The sequence below is a fragment of the Anguilla anguilla genome, chromosome 2 (assembly GCF_013347855.1).
Source record: "Anguilla anguilla isolate fAngAng1 chromosome 2, fAngAng1.pri, whole genome shotgun sequence".
NCBI classification, from domain to species: domain Eukaryota; kingdom Metazoa; phylum Chordata; class Actinopteri; order Anguilliformes; family Anguillidae; genus Anguilla; species Anguilla anguilla.
This window is the reverse complement of record NC_049202.1, coordinates 26,654,691-26,672,095: the sequence shown is the minus strand read 5'-3', so window position 1 is coordinate 26,672,095 and position 17,405 is coordinate 26,654,691.

The following is a 17,405-nucleotide window of genomic DNA, read 5'->3' as shown; positions in this document are numbered from 1 at the left end:
AAGATTATTTGTGGGGTATGGATGTCACCATCTTCACAGACAACAATCCCCTGCTCCAACTTCACATAACCCAGTTGGGAGCGGTAGAACAGAGTGCTGATATGTTGTCTAGATTACCCATTGAGCAGATTGGTGCAAAATTTGCAGCTGTAAAAGTGGGTGATGGTGGTCAAATTGATGCGATAGAGGCCCTAGTCATGGACTGAATGGAATAGCAGCAGGAGGATTCAGGCCTACATGCACAGTATCAGTGTAACAAACTAGGGAGACCTCTATTATGATGGTGCTTCTTCCAACCTGGAATGGGACCAGGATGTCAAAGAATGGAGCAGCAACTGACCGACCTGCCAAAGTGGTAAGGCGGGGCCTGAGGTGAGAGCTCCCCTGTTGTCTATTACCACTCATACCCATTCCAAGTCCCGGGGGACAGACTACCTTTGTTAGGCCACCCAGCAGACCCTTATCCTTACATATTAGTTATGACTGACTTTGTAAATATACCATAGCATTGCCCATTAAGGGACCAGTCTGTGACTACAATAACTAAAGCTCTGTTGAGTGACCTTATTCGGACCTTTTGCTGCCCTGAACGGATCAATTCTGACTAAGGGGAGACATTCGAATCTGCTCCATTTGAACAGTTCTTAGCTATATTTGTGCCAAGACCCCCATGATGCCATACTATCCCCAGGGTAATGGGGTAAGGGAGTGTGCCTATTGGGGTCCCTCCTGGAAAGCTTGCAAGCCTAATGGTCAACTAAATTACCCACTCTTTTGCATGCATGTAATAATACTGTTCACAGTTTGCCCAGTCTGACTTTGCATTTTGTGGTCTTCGAAAGACATGCATGACTGCTAGTGGATCTGGCCTTGGGGATGACCCCAACAACATTACATTACATTACAGGCATTTAGCAGACGCTCTTATCCAGAGCGATGTACAACAAGTGCATCAGTTCAAAGTGCTGAGGTGCAGAAAAACACACTAGAGTGAAGTAAAGATCGTAGTGCCAGAAGTGATCACATAGATCAGGACTCCAACCCTGTAGGGTAACCTGTTGAGCAAATAATCAAAACAATCCTGCCAAGTACAAAACTAGCACTGAAATCACATTTGCCTAATCAGAATCAAACAAAACAATCCTGCCAAATACAAAACTAACGAGATCGCGTTAGCCTAACTAGGTACATTGAGGTAAATAGAGTAGAGCTAAACTAGAGGCTAGGGAGGGGTGGGGAGAGGTGCAGCCTGAAGAGATGAGTCTTTAGTCTGTGCTTGAAGGTTGTCAGATTCTCTGCTGTTCTGACCGCCACGGGAAGGTCATTCCACCAGCGAGGGGCCAGGACAGACAGCAGACGCAAACGAGAAGTACAGACACGAAGAGGGGGAGGTGCCAAGCGTCCAGAGGTGGCAGAACGGTCTGGCTGGTGTGTAGGGTCTGATGTTTCTCTGGATGTATCCTGGTGCTGACCCCTTAGCCGCCTGGTATGCAAGCACCAAAGTCTTAAATTTGATGCAAGCTATAACAGGCAGCCAGTGGAGGTCAGTGAGCAGGGGGGTGACATGGGAATGTCTGGGGAGGTTGTAGACCAGACGAGCTGCAGCATTCTGGATGAGCTGCAGGGGTCTGATGGCGGATGCTGGCAGACCAGCCAGCAGCGAGTTGCAGTAGTCCAGGCAGGACAGGACCATCGCTTGAACCAGGAGCTGGGTTGCGTAGGTGGTGAGGAAGGGACGGATTCTCCGGATGTTGTACAGGAAGAACCTGCACGTTCGACTCACCGCCGCAATGTTCTGGGAGAGGGACAGTCTGTTGTCCATCACCACTCTGAGGTTTTTGGCAGTGGGTGATGATGACACCAAGGTGTCCCCTAGGGAAATAAAAAAGTCAAGGAGGTTAGAGGATGGAGCAGGAATGAAGATCATCTGTGTCTTACCTGGGTTCAGCTTAAGATAGTGGTTATCCACCCAGCTCTGGATGTCCCTCAGGCAAGCAGAGATGCGAGCGGAGACCTGTGTGTCAGAGGAGGGGAAGGAGAGAAAGAGTTGGGTGTCATCGGCATAACAGTGATAAGACAAACCATGGGCAGAGATTACAGGACCAAGAAATGGGTGTACAGGGGGAACAGAAGGAGATCAAGGACTGAGCCCTGGGGAACTCCTGTGGCAAGGGGGCGAGGTGCCGATACTGCACCGGCCCAGGCAACTTGGAAGGAGCGACCGGAGAGGTAGGACTCGATCTAGTCTAGTGCTGTGCCACAGATCCCCATAGTGCCAGGGAGGACAGGAGGATGGGGTGGTCGTCTGTGTCGAAGGCAGCAGAAAAGTCTAGGAGGATCAGACTTTTGGAGTGCCGCAGGGATCTGTACTGGGTCCTCTGCTGTTCTCCTTATACACCAGATCTCTTGGTTCAGTCATTAATTCACATGGTTTTTCCTATCATTGTTATGCAGATGACACACAACTCTTCTTTTCTTTCCCCCCCTCGGCCACACTGGTCAATGATAAGATCTCTTCCTGCCTGGCTGACATCTCCACCTGGATGGCCAGCCACCATCTGAAGCTCAACCTCAACAAAACTGAGCTGCTCTTCTTCCCGTACAAGACCTCCTTGCTTCGTGAACTCTCAATCACGGTTGATGGCACCACAGTGACTGCCTCTCACTCTGCCAAGAGCTTGGGGGTGGTCCTGGATGACCAACTGGACCTCAAGGAGCACATCAAGGCAACATCAAGGTCCTGCAGATTCCTCCTATACAACATCAGGAGGATTCGACCATACCTGACGACGCACTCCACCCAGCTGCTCGTCCAGGCTACGGTGACCTCTCGCCTTGATTACTGCAACTCTCTCCTTGCAAACCTGCCAGCTTGTGCCATACAGCCACTACAGATGATTCAGAATGCCGCTGCCCGGCTCATCTACAACCTCCCCAAATTCTCCCACGTCACTCCTCTGCTGCGATCACTTCACTGGCTACCGGTCACTGCCAGGATCCGATTCAAAGCCCTGACCCTTGCCTACACTGCCGCCAACAGGACAGCCCCCATCTACTTGCAGGACATGACTCAATTCTATGTGCCTGCTCGACCACTCCGCTCTGCAGCAGCAGGGCGTCTTGTAACCCCTCCCACCCACCCAAAGGGATCACAGAGCTTCTCCACCCTAGCTCCCCAGTGGTGGAACGAACTCCCCGTCCCTCTCCGAACCTCCCCCTCACTATCCATCTTCCGCCGTGGCCTGAAGACTCATCTCTTCAGACTATACCTAGAATAACCACCACCATGCTGTGTGTATATATATATATTAAAAAAAATAAAAAAAAAACCCTTTTTCCTGTCACTTGTTACATGTTGCCCCATCCCTGCACCTCTTGGTAAATTGTATTTGTCCTAATACTCTAGCTTAATCTTCTGCCTAGTTTGGCTTTGCAGATGTTAGACCAGGATAGTGTTCATTGTTCTCGGCTAGAAATAGCTGCACAAAATAAGTAATTGTACCTTACTGAACCCGTGTTCAGCAGTTGTCTACGATCATGAAAATGCACTTCTTGTACGTCGCTTTGGATAAAAGCGTCTGCCAAATGAATGTAATGTAATGTAATCAGGACGGACGAACGGGAGGCTGATTGTGCGGCGTGAAGTGACTCACTAACCGAGAGGAGTGCGGTCTCTGTCGAGTGGTGAAGTCTGAAGCCGGACTGGTGGGGGTCTAGGAGGTTGTTCTGCAAGAGAAAAGAGGAGAGTTGGTTAGAAGCAGCTTGTTCAATTGTTTTGGATAAAAAAGGGAGAAGAGAAACAGGACGGTAGTTCTGGATGACAGAGGGATCCAGAGTGGCTTCTTCAGCAGTGGGGTGACGTGGGCCAGCTTGAAGGAAGAGGGGAAACATCCAGAAGACAAGGAGGAGTTCACAAGGGAGGTGACAAACGGGAGGATGTCAGGTGTGATAGTCTGGAGGAGAGAGGAAGGGATAGGGTCAAGAGCACAGGTGGTAGGGCGGTGGGAGAGTAGGAGCTGGGAAACATCAGAGTCAGTGAGGGGAGAGAAATTGGAGAAACAAGGGGAGGGAACAGAGAGGGGGGAGTGGGGAAGGGTGGCGGTGGACGTGAAGGAGCTGCGGATGTCTGCAATCTTCTCATCGAAGAAAACCGCAGAGTCATCTCAAGCGAGGGAGGACTGAGGTGGGGGAGGAGGAGTGCTGAGGAGAGAAGAGAAAATAGAGAACAGTTGATGAGGGTTAGAGGCAGATTTATGAATTTTTGTTTGATAATGATTAATTTTTGCAGAGGTTACAGCAGTAGAAAATGCAGCTAGCAGATACTAGTAGGTAGACAGGTCAGGTGGAGCCATGGATTTCCTCCACTTCCTCTCCGCTGCATGTAGGCTGGCCCGGTTGGTTCGGAGGGGGTCAGACATCCACGGACTGGGAGGGGATGAGCCTGGAGACTAGAGGACATAGAGAGTTAAGTGCTGAGGAGAGCGAGGAAGACAGAGCGGAAGATGCAAAGTCAGTGGGAAGGTTGGAGAAGGATTCAAGAGGGGGAAGTGAAGCAGTGACACTAGAAGCGAGAGAGGAGGGAGAGAGGGAGCGGAGGTTACGGCGGACCATGACAGTAGGAGTGGATAGAGGGGAGGGAGGGAGGGGAGCAAGAGGGAGGGAGAAGGAAATGAAGTGGTAGTCAGACTGGTGCAGAGGGGTCACCGTGGGATCGGAGGAGGAGCAATTCCTCAGGATGACCAGGTCTAGGAGGTTGCCAGCCTTGTGTGTTGGTGGGGAGTGCATCAGGGAGAGGTCGAATAAGTGGAGTAGGGGCAGGAAAGCTGTGGACTGGGAGGCATCAGCAAACCTGTGCCCCCACCACGGCCAGACGGGCGGGGGGTGTGAGAGAAGGAGAAGGAGGAGGAGAGGGCTGCAGGGGTTGCAGTGTTGCCTGGTGTGATCCAGGTCTCGGTGAGGGCAAGGAAATGTAGAGAGAGGAGGGACGCGTAGGCCGAAATGAAGTCAGCCTTCCACGTAGCAGACTGTCAGTTCCATAGCCCTCCTGCAACCGTGAAGTTGTCACAGGGGGTCAGTGAGGGATAGCGAAGGTTGGAGAGGTTCCGTCGTCGTGGGGGGCCTCACCTGCGGAAGCGCGTTCTGTAGGGGCGAGAACAGGTTGGGATGGGGTTGAGACACATAGCAGAGCAGTGAGGACAGGGAGTAGTGAGAGGAAGGGTGATGGCAGAAGGATACAGATGCACTAACACTAACTGGGAGGGAGCGACGCTGGTGCTGCCAATTACCAAATTAATAGCAGCTGATGACTGAGCAATTACCCACAAGCCAAGCCAAACTAACTAGCTCCACACAATACCTGCCTAATACAGTTAGAGCAAATGACTAATAAAATACTACACAAACACCAAAACTAATGCTGGGCAAACTACAAAACAGGTAGAAGTACAGGTAGCAGTCTAATCCAGCTACACTACTGGCAAAAAACAGATACTTAGCCCGCTCTAGGAGAACGTCTGCAGGTCCTGCACAGCTGAAACCAATCGCACTTTCATAACATAAACTCATATGATAGAAAGTTGGGTGGGACAGCACCACCAGACATTACTGAATGCATACCAGTTGGTACACCAGCATTCTAGAACAAGTAAGGAACAGTACAAGGCCTGAGCTAGTCGCAGAGCTTGAGCCACCCCTCTGCTTCCAGGTGAACGGGTCCTCCTGCAGATTTTCCAGCACCATGACAGAGAGAAATTGTCACCCCGATGGCTGCTCCGCCCTTTTCGAAGACGTTTCTCTGTTGAGGACTGGACACACTGTCTATGTTATCCAAAAGGCAAGGAGGGCCCTACTCATATCATACACAGGAATAATCTGTGTTTAAATATCTTATATTAGTTTAATAACCCCCCCCCCCACCACCACCAGAATAAGTCTGAAAAGGGAATGAGTGCATCTCTCAGCAGCCCAGCATGTCTCCCACTGGCTGTTGTACCCCTAGCTCCTACAGGTGAATTCATTAGTCTCTTGAACCTGGGGGAGCCAGCCAGCTGTCCTAACCTCTCCAATCACCATGCGATTACAGGAATGGAACAGTTAGGTGATACCTCCAAACTCTCAGTAGAAGCCAAGCCCATAGAGGTAGCCAACCCTGAGGTACAGACAGAACGCTTGAACTGCCACAGCCTGTAGACGCACTGGGGGAAATGCAGCTGGTTAATCTACACCAGCTGTTGAAGCTATAATGTGGAACGCACAGACTTTTGTTTTGGTGATCGGGCGGCACGGTAGTGCAGTGGGTTGCACTGTTGCCTCACAGCATGACGGTCTTTGGTTTGAATTTCTCTGGGTACTCCAGTTTCCTCCCAGTCCAAAGACATTCTGGTTAGATTACTTGGAGAGTCTAAATTACCCACAGGTATGTGTGTGTGAGTGAATGGTGTGTGTGCCCTGCAATGGCCTGGCAAACAGTTTTGTGTATTCCTGCCTCTTGTCAAATGCATGCTGGGATAGGTTACTTGTGTAGGAAACCCTGAATGTGCAAAAGTCTATGCGGTATGCTCGGTGGATGGCATACCTGCCATGACAATATACAGTGCCCTCCATGTAATGTTTTTTGCTTGATGTGACCCCGCAATTTTAGATTTGTAATCAAACCATTAATATGTGGTTAAAGTGTAGATTAAAGTGAGGGCGGCAGTGTAGCACAGCGGGTTAGGAACTAGGCTTGTAACCGAAAGGTCAAAGGTTCGATTCCTGGATAGGACACTGCCGTTGTACACTTGAGCAAGGTACTTAACCTGCATTGTTTCACTATATATCTAGCTGTATAAATGGATACAATTTAAAATGCTATGTAAAAAGTTGTACAAGTCGCTCTGGATAAAAGCGTCTGCTAAATGCCTGTAATGTAGATTCTAAGCTGTTGTTGGTTTCACCATGCAGAAATTACAGCACTTTTTTATACATAGTCCCCCCCCCCCCCTTTCAAGGCACCATAATGTTTGCAACAAATGGTTTCGCACTTGTTTCTGATTAGTCATGTGTCTTCAGTTGCTTCCTTAGTCCAGGTATAAGAGAGCTTTCAGTACCTAGTCTTGATTCTAGGCTTTTGATTTTCTTAGGAGTCTGTTATTGGCTTTTGTCAGCATAAGGACCAGACTTGTGCCAATGAAAGTCAAGAGGGACATTATGAGGCAGAGAAATATGAGTTTAAAAAAATAGTCAGAAACATAGAGCAAACCTTAGGCTTACCAAAATCAATCAAATCAATTTGGAACATCATTTGGAAGTTTACTTTTCCTGTCTGCCATTTACTCTCACAACAGGTGAGGTTCGCTACCACCTCAGGAGACTGAAATTGAGTAAAGCCATTGGTCCTGTTAGGGTCAAGACTCAGGACCTAAAATAATGTCAAGACCAAAATATTGCATTTCCTGTACTCACTGTAGATTCTATCAAATTGGAAGTCCTGAATAGTGCCAGTTCCCAAACAACCTGATGCCCAGCTATTGAAAGATTTTTGACCTGTAGCCCTGACCTCACAAATTATGAAATGCTTTGAGAGAGTGGCCCTCAACCATCTTAGGAACACAGGTTAGTGCCTTTCAGGATTCTTTACAATTTCCATAAAGATGAATGGTAGGAGTTCATAACGCCTTGTTGTACATGCTTCACACCATCTACACTCACCTTGAAGAGCCACAATGCTCTGTGAGAATCATATAAATAAGATGCCCAAAGCACTTCTTACTCTGCTTTACTTTACTCTGTGAGAATCATGTTTTTTGATTTCTCAAGTGCATTCAAATTAACACAATTCGGCCTCATCTCTTAGCACATAAATTAATTAGTTTTAATCTGCATAAGTGAACAGTGGTATGGGTTATGAATTACCTTACTGTCAGCACCCTTCTCCCTTCCTCCTCCTTGGAGAGATGTTTATCTTATTCAAAGTCTCAGTTTCAAAGAAAACCTGAAAATATGTTTGTGGCATTATTTCCGTTCCAAGCCAATCATTTCTATAACTACAGCGTCACAATTATTCATCCCCACCCTAAAGGCTTTATCAACTTCATCAAATAATTGCAGTGAATGAATTCCATGTGATTACTGTGATTAAATAAGTTTAGATGGCACTTCATCACTCGTATCAAAGCGCTGGTTATTCAGTTGCTGAACAGCATGCTGGAGTAGACGGCGACATGTTTGCAACTGAGTAAAAGCACTTGTTATCTATTTCGGGGCGGTTGTGAAGAAAATGGCTCGAACTGCCTATATTTTTTGACTGAGTCAATTTTTTCAAATTATAAAAACACAGTTAGTTTAAGCCCAAATATTTAGAAAAGCCGTGGAAGGAGGATGATATAGCACTTACAGCATTGGAGTCATTTTAATTATAAAGTCCCAAAAGTGCAATGGCATCGCTCTGGCCTAGTGTTAAGGGAAACTCTCACTCGCTGTCTCTCTGCAGGTGTGTGTATTTAATTGAGAAACTTGGTGCTGACTTCTGAGCGAATCGCAAGAGATAGGAAAAATCCGAATCCGAATAATATTGGGCAAATTCAGGAGGAGAAAACAATCAGGGGAAACACATTATCCGATTGTTGCCAAATGTGGTATTTGTACTCAGCACCATCCCTAGTATATATGACTGAAAAGCAACTAACCTGTGAGCTGAGGGGTGTCAGCAAGGTGATGATTATTTGAAATCTGTTTAATTTTCCAAAAGCAGTGGTTTTAACCATTAACACCCTTCCTTGTTGGACATCCGGCACTCAAGTGCATCAACAGTTAAAACACCACACTTATCCATGTAAAATATATTTATTTGATTTAATTTTGAAATTGTTAACAAAGATATCAAGAATAAAATAAATCACCAAATTCATTGATATGCAGAGCAAACCATTGGATCAACCTTTATCAAAAGGTACAAATCACAACCAGATTAAAATGAAGATTTTCATTACAATACAACAAAGCACAGCACATTTGTCATGAAGTTATCCAAGGATGTGCCCAGACTGAAATTCAAAAACCAAGACAGCAGGGTATTCCAAAAGACCAGAGATGAAATGTAGCATGGCAGGCCAAGGTGTAGGACTCAGATGCCCACTTCCAACTAACAGTCACTAACTTTTTCTTGCCAAGTTGCCCAAACTGACTTAACTATAAAAACGCTGCATATATTATCTAGTGAAAGAATGGAGGGAGGAGTGGAATGGACACCCCCTCTGACACACACACATGCTCAGACATACGCATTCACACCTCAGATGGCTACCCCCCTCCCCAGTTCCTGCTGTGTCTCACCTCCAGGCTATGCTGGGTGAATACTTTGAAGCTTCCTATGGCTGAGAACAGCCAAATGGTGAATTAAGTGTCTAACAGGGGACAGAAGAAATCATTAAGAAATATAGCACAGAAACTGGGTACAACACAGCAGTTTTGAAGGTCTTCAAAAAGAAAGAAACCACTGGTAGACACAGAAATAAATACCATAGAAGTCAGTCAAGAAAGACAACTGCAAATGACAACAGACAAATTCTAAGACCCAGGAAGAAAAGCCTTAACAGTGGTCAGTGACATAACCAGCAGTCTCCAGGTCAGGGGTGAAAATATCACAAGCCACCATGTGCAGAAGACTTCAAGAGCAAAATTATATAGGCTACACTGCAATATGCAAACCTCTCATCAACAACAAGAATCAAAAGGCCAGATTAGAATTCACCAGAAAACACAGAGACAAGCTAAAAGATTCCTGGAACAAAGTTTTATGGACAGATGAGACCAAATTAAACCTCTACCAAAACACTGGAAAGCTGAAAGTGTGGTGAAAGGAAGGAGCAGCCCCTGATCAAAAGCACCTCCCCTCAACTGTGCAATATGGAGGAGGTTGTGTGAGGTATGTATGACTGCTTGTGAAACAGGCTCACTTGTCTTTATTGATGATATAATAGAAGATGGCTTCAGGATGAATTTAGAAATGTACAGATAGATTTTGTTTGACAAAATACAAAGAAATTCCTCAAACCTCATTGGCTGGCGCTTCATCCTGCACAGAGACACTGAGCCCAAACATTCTGCCTATGCAATCAAAGCATTCATCAATGAGTAAACATGGAAAGTTTTGGACTTGTCAAGTCAGTCCCTAGATATAAATCCATGAGCATGAATTACACTTTCTGATACCAGACAATTAGTGATGTCGGTGGATAACAAACTTGATGCATTTGCATGCGATGGCTATGCAACCAAATGTTTGACTGTATTGCTTTGATTTGCTTTTATAAAATGGTAAATGGACTGCATTTATATAGCGCTTTTATCCAAAGCGCTTTACAATTGATGCCTCTCATTCGCCAGAGCAGTTAGGGGTTAAGGGTTAGGTGTCTTGCTCAAGGACACTTCAACACGCCCAGGGCGGGGTTTGAACCGGCAACCCTCCGACTGCCAGACAATCGGTCTTACCGCCTGAGCTATATCGCCCCTTATAAGTTAATCGATAACATACATTTGCACAGCTAAACATGCGGGGACTCAACACAAATACAGCCCATTCTGTAAAATGGTGTAACATATATGCATGTAAATACCAATAAATAATAGCTGATTGACTGTACTTTTGTCTCGTATTCATTTTTTGGCTTCAAATTCAAATGCCTTAAGTATGTAGCAAATATTTAAAAATTCACTGTTCTCGCTCTTTTGGAGAGCACTGTAACTGATTCTTGAGTATTAGGTAACAATCTAGCTTCTCAGTGCAATGGGAGAAGAGAACACATTCCCAGAATCTATAAAGTCAGGATTTTCTGGAAATACTATGGTGGTTTCCAATACTTGTCCTTGGTAATGTGAGAAGCATATCATTCTAACATTCCCAATACTTGCAGCTAACATTGTTCACTTTTCTCTGATTACAACAAAATAACAAATCCTCTGCAACAGAGCCCGCCATGCAACCATGCATATACATCCATCCATCGCTTATCCTAGGCAGGGACATGGAGACATGGAGCCTCTCCCAGCATGCATTGGGAGAGAAGCAGGAAAACACCCTGGACAGATCGCCAATCTATCAGAGGGCACACACACCACTCACTCACCATTCACTCACACTCTCATACCTATGGAAAATTTTTGCGTCTCTGATTAGCCTACCCGCAGTTATTTGAACTGTGGGAGGAAACGGAGTATCTGGAGTAAATCCATCTGGACACAGAGAACATGCAAACTCCACACACAAAGGCCCAGGCTGGATTCGAACCCAGGACCCTCTTGCTCCGTGCTGCCCCCCATACAGTACAGGCCAAAAGTATTAGGCCACCTATGGGTTTTAAGAACAGCTTTAGGTAGAGCAGAATTCAGTTAATACATTTTTTTTTTTTAACGCATTTATTGAAAAAAAAAACTAAAGTATAAACATTTTTTTCAGGTTCTACCTACAATAACACAAACACTTTTTGAGTGTTTGTGTTATTGCAGAGTTTTACTTTAAAATTATCTTTCCTCAAAATAGCCTCCTTTGGCTTTAATTACAATTAAACAAATTAAATAAACAAATGATCTGCCTTTTCCCAATCTTTTTAGTTCAGTGTCGATGGTGCTTGTCCCCTTGGTGTCTTTTCTTATTGTTAACAGCACCTAGCAAAGGCTTATCCTTTTAGACCAGCAGATTGTTGTTGCCGTTTCACTGTAGTCAGAGGAACAGGTTTCTTTCTAGTTGCATTGAGTTCTTCCTGTCATTGTGGCACAGTTTTACAACAGTTTCTCTTGCTAGACAACACAAGATATTTGTCTTCTGCATCTTGATCCTTGATCTTCCTGATCTTCTCCTGTTAACATTACTGCCCATCAGCTGGAATCTTCTGAGTGTGTACTGAACACTGCACCTGGAAATCTTGAGCTTCTTTGAAATTTCTCACTGCCAATAACCTTCTTGCTTTAATGTTTGTAGCAATGACTGTATATATATATATATATATATATATATATATATATATATATATATATATATATATATATTTGTGTGTGTGTTTGTGTGTGTGAATCAAATGCTCAGAGGGGAAACACCTTTAACACCAAGTAATTTTTATTCAGAAAGTTGTCACAAATATTGACACTCCTGCATATAATGCATTGTGCGCCCTCCCTTTGCTCAAAAAAACATCACTTCTGTAATGTTTGATGAGAGGGGTGAACACAGAGCAAAGAAACTGAGACCATTCCTCCATGCAGAATCTCTTTTGATCTGTCAGAATCCTTGGTCTTCACTTGCTGACTATCCTCTTCAGCTAAACCACAGGTTATCAGTGGGGTTTAGGACAGGGGATAGGCATTTCAAAAGCCTCATTCTGTAGAGGAATTCTTTGGATTATTGTCCTAATGGAATATCCAACCATGATGCAATTATAGCCTCCTGAGCATGATGCTATATGTCTTAACAAAGTTTCCAGATCCTTTAAAGCAGAACAACCCCTGAACATCACATATCCATCACCATGCTTCATAGTAGGGATTATGTTATTTTCTGCATTAGCCATCCCTCTTTTTATGTGAAACCACCGTCTTGTGTTTGTGGCCATACATTTCTGTTTTTGTCTCATCAGACCATAGAACCTGGAGCTTCATTCATAAATACGTTCTTGGAATTAAACTTAAACATAATTTAAAAATAATTTCCCAAGTTGTGCTTATGCTTGATTTATAAAAATAACTGACAGAAGAAAGTTGCCTGCATTGGTCTAAAGTATCTGCATCTTATGCACCTGCTATAAATAGACCTCAAATGAACTTCAGTGAAGATGCTTTACAGTTATAGCCTACCCTGACTTATGAATACCACCAATAATAGCCATTTCCTCTTAATAACACCTTCCCATGTTGATGAATGACAAAGGGGATATGTGTATCACCTCATTTTTATTCAGCACTGAAACAGGAAGTCATTGATGATGATTTCAGAGTTCCTCAAGACTGTGAAAAAGTGAAATATGATTGGCAGTATGCTTCTGTTAGATGTTGTTCAAAATAAAATATTTAAATAAATATTCTTTCTTTGAACAATTTTAGCTCAATTAAGTTTAGATTTTTTTCATATTATGGGGGCAAGATCAACCTGACAATTTTTTTTTCACAGCCTTTTGTGTTCATCTTTACTAAGGGTGTCAAAAATTCTAGAGGGCACTGTATGCCTATTGATTTTCAGACCACATGATTTCCAGAGTTAGTGTATGAGAAATCATGAGAGACACTTTCACAATGGAATGCACTTTTTCCAGCAATTCATCCAGTGTATTGTAAGTATTTCTTAAAGCCCTGACTTAGATTATGGCTTCAGGATTCTTAAAATGTGTCTTCATAGATAGACATATATCCATACTTTCATATTAAAAGATGGTATGTCAATCAAATAGCGATCGATATGGCACAATAGATGTAAAGTGAAAATAAATAATTGCTTTCAGTGCATGGGAGAGCTGGCACAAGTGTGTTAAATCAATAGAAAACCATAGCAAATTATTTATGAATTAGGCTATATATTAATGGAATGTATATTACATAATACTGTTATAAATAATGGAGCACATTGATTCTGCTGCCAGCAAATACGTTGTTCAGGTCTACTGTTACATTAATTGAAAGGTGAAAATTAAAAGTGAGCTTGATGGAGTTTAATCATGTCCACATGAGTAGCCCATTTATATAATTATATACAACTATAATTGAGTTTTTTTTTTTTTTTTTTTTGCCTTGTCAGATACAATCACTGGCCACTTCATTTGGTTACATCTAGTAACTGGGGTAGGATCCCACTTCTGCCTCCAGAACAGCCCAAATTGTTTGTGACATGGTTTCAACAAAGTGATGGAAGCATTTCTTTGGGATTTTGGTCTGTGCTGGCTCAGTAGCATCACAGATTTTTGGGCCACACAAACTTCCCATACCACCTCATCCTAAAGGTGCTCTATTGAATTTAGATCTGGGTACTGTGCAGGCCATTGGAATAAACTGAAGTCAGTGTCATGTTTGTAACACCACCTTAAGATGATGTGTGCTTTGTGACATGGTGCAATATCATGCTGGAAGTATCTTTTTGAAAAAGGGTAGACTGTTGTCATAAAGGGATACACATGGTCAGCAATAAAGCTTTGGTATGATGTGACATTGACATGATGCTCATTTTGTATTAAGTGGCCTAATGTGTGCCAATAAAGCATTCGCCACACCACCACCACCAGCCTGCACCATTGACACAAGGCTGGATGGATCCATGGATTTATGCTGTTTATACCAAATTTTGACCCTACCATGCACGTCACAACAGAAATTCAGATTCGCCAGACCAGGCGAATGATTTGGTGATCACATTCCCACTGTGGCTTCATCCTCCTGTTCTTAGTTGATAAGAGTGGACTCTGGTGTGATCTACTGCTGCAGTAGCCCATCCGCTTCAATGTTCAATGTGTTGTGCATTCGCAAATGCCCTTCTGCACACCACTGTTGTAAAAAAAAAAACTGTTATTTGAGCCTTTGTGGCCTTTCTGTTAGCATGAAGAAGGCTGCCCATTCTCCTCTGACCTCTCTCATTAACAAGGTGTTTTGGCCACAGACCTGCTGCTCACTGGATGCTTTTTGTTAATCACACCTTTCTCTGTAAACTCTAGGGACTGTAGTGTTTAAGAATCCCAAGAGGGCAGCTGTTTCTAAAATACTGGAATCACCACGTCTGGCACCAACAATCAGACCATGGCCAAAGTTGCTTAGATAATACATCATGATCTTAAATTTTTTTGGTCAAACAAAAACTAAGCCTTTTCACCATGTCTGCATGCTTTGTGCATTATGTTATTATATTATTTTATATTATGTTTCACTGTTTGGAGGAGCAGGCTGTTTGCATTAACAAGGAGTACCTAATAAAGTGGTCAGAGAGGGTATATTAGTGTGAAGCTTCAATTTAGCCTCCATTTTTTTGTGTATGTGTATGTAGTTGGATAGTGCACTGCAGTATATATATATATATATATATATATATATATATATATATATGTATGTGCAGTTGCCTGACCGCATCGAGTATAAAACAATTTCATCAGCAGAGAACTTCTTCGGTTTTGGCAAGCCGAAAAAAATTTGGTCAGTGACGCTTCCCAGTCAGCTCGCTCTCATTGGCTATTGCGGGTTTCTGCTCAATATTCCATCGCTGTTCCTTTCACACTACAGGATTTCAAATCGTAAATATCAAACATGAAATCCTGTAGTGTGAGATCGGGGAGACTCCGATCCAGTCTGTAACATTAAGATTATGTCTGTAAACCCCTCACACTACAGGATAATTTGGGCAGATAATCAGTTCAGACTAGCCTCGGATCGGGAACGCCCCCGCGATTGTCGAGAAGAGCGAATCGGGCACAAAATCGGCTCAATTATCCTCCAGTGTGGGGCCAGCATGCGAAGAAGCTGTGTCCCTTTCCAATTGCTTAGTCAGGTCGTTTGCATGCTTGTTAATCACTGAAAATTAATTAAAACAGTTTGAGATCAATGATTAGTTTAAAGGAAAGTTTTGCGCCCCACCAATTTTCAGCTCACCAGTCGCCGCTAAGAAAGATGGATAAAGGAGGAAGAACGGGAGGACAATAGAGGAGGATGACCGATTATTTTTGTGGGTAAAAAATTCTCAGCATTAATGACACTCAATAAACTTGAAATATTTTATGTAAAAGCTTGCATCAATAATATACATTCTTTTTAGAACATTGTTTTCCTTAATTACAATTATGTGCACAATACATTAAACATACAACTATTTTGAGCTGAGACATTCATTGGTTTGTACCTTTTTTCACCCACCTCCCACCAGATCTCAGGGTCCACCCACCTCCCAAATCCCAATTTAACCCCTGTATATGTATATATATATATATATATATATATATGTATATTCACTACTTTGTTACACTTTTCACAAAACTAATGAAATACTATTTGAGCAATATTTCAATGACATTTCAAAGTTATGCTTTCTAATTACTTAATTTATATACTTAATTTATCTTATATTATAACTAAATTATATCAGTGTATATTATTTACTGTATGTTTTATTCTTTTTATGATTGCATCATAGGGGTCACTAAGTCTCAAAAAGTACAATTAGATGCCATCTCTATGTCATCAAGGCTTTTCAGAAGAAAACCTCTGCTGTACTCTACTAAAACATGGCTGTGTTTGGATTTTCCAGCAGGACAATGATCCAAAGCATTCCTCCAAATCCACAAAAATGGTTAGCCGACCACCAAATTTACAATTTTGCAATAGCCATCCCAGTTCCCTGTCTTAAACCCCATTGAAAACCTGTGTAGAGTCCACAAGCAAAGACCAATGATTCTGATGGATCTGGAGAGATTCTGCATGGGGGAATGGTCTCAGAACCTTGGTAGCTGTGACAAAATCAGCCTCCTAATTACTGTGTCCTCAAAATATTTACTGTCTACTAAGCATACTGCATACTGTGTGTAGCGTGTAGTATGCGATAGGCAGGATGCAAAGATTATCCCTCAAAATATTTTCCGACCATACTGTGGAAGTATAAGACGTTCCACCCTTGCACAGCCATGCTCACATGTTGCTGTCATTGAAGGAAAAGGTCAGCGGAGAAGCTGAAGCTGAAGCTGCATGTCATATTTACTGTATGGGATCAAAATGGTTGTTTACTTCCTGAAAACTACGCACCAAAACATTCTCAGCAAAACCCTGCAAAAAGCATAACATCCTGAGATAGGTATACCATCCTGGGATTTTAAGTGCACTACATTTAATGAAAATTTCCCCTACTTAACAGCTTTCTCATTCAGGGTAGACAATAACTGTACTCAATAGTTCAATTCAATTCAGACACAGCCAGTGTGTTTACCCACCTCATTGAACATTACAAGAGAATACTCTTGGCATAGGGAGTGTGCGCAAAGTACTATATCTAGGGGTGCTAATTGTAGTGACACACAAAATGTTTTTTTTTCTCTCTCTGAGCAATGGTATCACAATGTGATATCATTTTGTCATTTGGTAAACAATAAAATTAATGTGATCCATTTTTTGTTCATATTAATTGAGTGTGTCAAGAATTCTGGAGGGTATTAAATATTGTGCCAGTATTTCCTTGGTAGAAAAATTCCGTACTCCCAAAGATGTATATAGTAATGTTGATATCAGAAGATGTGCCACAATTTTCTTGAGTGCAGAAGTTTCACAGGTTCAAATTGCATGTGTCATAGAAAATAGTTTCAACCAAAAACAAGTATTTATTTTTGAAGTATAATGAGGTAATATATGAGCTTCTTGAATGCTACTTTAAAGTGACTGTAAAGGTAAATGTATGATTGGCTTCAGACTACACTGCATGG